Source organism: Tasmannia lanceolata, unplaced genomic scaffold, assembly GCF_043159265.1.
Source record: "Tasmannia lanceolata isolate RefF3 unplaced genomic scaffold, GAP_Taslan_0.1 ptg000020l, whole genome shotgun sequence".
In the NCBI taxonomy this organism is placed as follows: domain Eukaryota; kingdom Viridiplantae; phylum Streptophyta; class Magnoliopsida; order Canellales; family Winteraceae; genus Tasmannia; species Tasmannia lanceolata.
Window position 1 is genome coordinate 7,506,425 of NW_027518697.1, and position 3,503 is coordinate 7,509,927.

Below are 3,503 nucleotides of genomic sequence, written 5' to 3' on the forward strand. Positions count from 1 at the left end.
TACTTTGTCTAATACTTGGGAGTATGTACTGGTTTAAGTCTAAGAAGTATGATGACTTTTGAGTCTCATGGATTCTTTGTCCAGAAAACCCTGCAGTGGTTAGGTGTCACATTGACTGACATAAATATGCAAATGAATTGTAATGTAGAACCTGGATTTATCTGAAAGCCCTTCTCCTTGGTTCTCGTCGGTGATGAATATGCCCCAAATTCAAGCTTTCGGTCTAGCAGGTTAGAGATAATTTTATACTGTAACCAGAATCTCTTTCGTATATATCACTATGTTTCTTGTTATCCTAGATTGACCCCTCTTCCTAATGCTCAAGAGAACCACAATTATCCGCCTGCTCTGTTCGAGTCAATCCGTTCTTTCCATCCTTAAACTGCTCTTACCTATCTCCTTCCAAATTGAAACTTTTTATTTTCTCTATAATTTTATCTATTGTACCCAGGAACTTGTATAAGCCTAATATATGCATTCAATATGACACTGATAGTAGTACTTTATACTGCATGGGTACTTCCATTTGTTGATTTAAAAATCATGGGTCAGAAACATGGTGCTCTTGTCCAGTCAGCTATCATATTCATTATTTGTTAGGATTGTACAATGCACATTTCCAATTTAAACTTCAAGAATGAGTCTACTGTATGTCCTAGATTTTAGAAAATATTAAGTTCTATCTCCAATCACATTTCCGTTTGCATATCCTCATATCATAGCATTTTATGATCTTTATCAGCTTTCCTTTTTTATCTCACTTCTCAGAGACAACCCTTGTAAGCAAGCCAGTTATGTGAATTTAAAACAAGTTCTGTTTGGATATCGGTGTTGCCATCAGTTCAAGATTGCTTCATCCTTCAAATTCAAGAATCATTTCATCATTCTTCTTTGAATGTTTCACCTAAAATGAATCTTGGAAAGTATGCGCCCACTCCTCCTCTCCAGTCTCCACACTCCACGTCCACAAGTAGACCTGGTTAGACTTCATGGCAGTTGACACCAAAACTGGGTTTGCCAATTGACAGCAACTCTAGAATGAAATTATGAATTTACTTGAGTTGTTTATTCATAGGGACTTAAGATTTTGCCTCTTACTATGTTAAGTTAGAGGATGTCTCCCCAAATTGTGGCAATTTCTAAATTTCTCGAAGCCTGTGGGCTAGTGATTCATTGATATAGGATAAATTAGCCCAAAAATAATGGATCTAATCTTCAAAGGAGAATTAAGTGGCTATGGAACTGGCCTTGTGGTGGAGAATTTCTTGGATTTGTCCTTTCCCTTTACAGGCAGGACACCCCTTTAGATTCCAGCAATTTTGGATCAAAAGCTGTCGTTTGCTCTCATTTATTGTTCGTATTTGGGAGTATGACATAACGCGGTCGAGCTTCACTACATTCCTCTTCTGTAGAGTATCTTTTCCCTTCCTCCTTGTTGGGCCGCTTGGATACGTGGATTTTAGAATCCAGGTTTTTAGTTTGAAAACAGTGTAAAAGATGGTTCATGATCAAGCTGCTCCATGCTGTCTTGGCAGCGTTTCTTGGATTCTTAGTAAGAAAACCAAGTTTTAGAAATCTCTCTTGCATCCTGCGATTTCTAAAACATGGAAACGTGGGACGATCGCCAGCTCTCTTGATGTCGGAAAGAAGGGTTAGAAATCAGAAAATGACGGCTGCTCTCTTTCTTCTCTTGTCTCCCAACTACAATTTTGAGGAAATCCATAATTCTAAAATACGCGCATCCAAACGGACCGTTTGGCCACTGAAATCATGTTTCCCTAGGAAAAGTGTGGAAAATGCCTCAGTGGGACGTTTGGTTGTCGTAAACTGTTCCTTCGACATTCCTTGTCTTCAAGGAATTTTCTAATCATGAGGAAAGGGAAAAGTAATGTGTATTTTTACTCTTACTTTATGTTTACTTGGCAAATGAAGTCATTTTACATTCCTTCTACTTCTAAACAACGTGCATCCTAATGGATACTAGGGGTGTCTAAGGGCGGATTTGAGTCTGTGACAGTGCTTGCTCATACCCACCTCGCAACATGTGCCCTTGACCCTAACGTTATTTCAATTTCCTATACTCAAACCCTTATTCATCCCTAGAACATGGTCTTGGACCAGAATATTGGACAATTTTTTTGGCTTTAGGTTCCCTGTATTTTGATTTCTTGGGTATATTTAAATAAGTGAAGAATCTCATATATTCTTGTTATTAAATAACATTAATAATAATAGGCAGTGATAAATCGACCCCATATAGTACAGTGCTGAGAGAGAGAGAGAGAGAGAGAGAGAGAGAGAGATGGTGGTCGATTTAAGATATGTGGGTAGTAGTAGTAGTAGATCCAAAACACTTCTCAATCTACCCATTGGAACTTGTTTATGTGATGGGATGTGATGAAGAAAGAAATAGTATATTAGATAACCTTAAACATGTCAACAATATCAAAGTCCATGAACATGCACCCTAAATTTCTAATGTTGTCATCTTGTTGGTCAATAACACCATTTCTTTAAGCATTCTTAAAATGAGTGTTCACACACACTCACTCTCTCTCTCTCTCTCTCTCTCTCTCTCTCTCTCTCTCTCTCTCTCTCTCTCTCTCTCTCTATATATATATATATATATATATATATATATATATATATAAGGGCTGCAAGAATGGTGTAACTTCCTAAGTATGGCCCAACCCAAGAGGTGATCCATGGACAGAGTCCTTCAAAATCAAGGGGTGTCTGCAGCAAGAGAACAATAGGTGGTTTTTACACACCAAGTTGCTGTGTGTAAATTATGCAAAAAGATCAATTGTTTTGCTAATTTGGTATTTTGATGGTAATGGAAGATTATGAGAGAGGTGTTAAATTTCTAAATTCACATGTTGATGCCTGATGCATCACATGGTAGTGTCAATAAAATATAGGATCCAAGTCCACCCATTTTCAACTATTCAAACCATTAGCATTGTGAAATGTGTAGAAATCCTTTTGTCACTTTGTTAGGTACAGTAGGGGCAGATGCTTTGCACATGAGAAAGAGAGAGAGAGTAGTTAGGCTTGCTCACATCCCCATTTCTAGCATTTATATTCGCCACAAAAAGATTGTGCCTAGCATGTAGAGTAGCCTAACGAAGCTGCTTTAATTCTAGGGGTGCAAGTTGGGTCGGGCTCAATCGAACCCGACGGGTTCGGTCCGATTTTGGCTTGGGTTGGGTGGCCATTCTATCGGGTTGGATCAGGAAAAGCCAACCCAATTTAATTTCAGGTTGGGTTAGGGTTGAGGCCTTAGGCAACTTGACATGACCTAAACCGGACCTCATCCTCTAATTTTTATCCTAATTTTCAATCCTACGGCCTCAGGCCTTAGGATTATGTTCTTTTTTGTATTTCTCTGTTTTTCCCATGGGCCAACGCAAGACCTAACCAGACTCAACCCTACAGATTTGGACAAAAACGGATTGGAAAAATACAGGTTAGACGTGTTGGGTTACGGTTGAGAGGTTTAG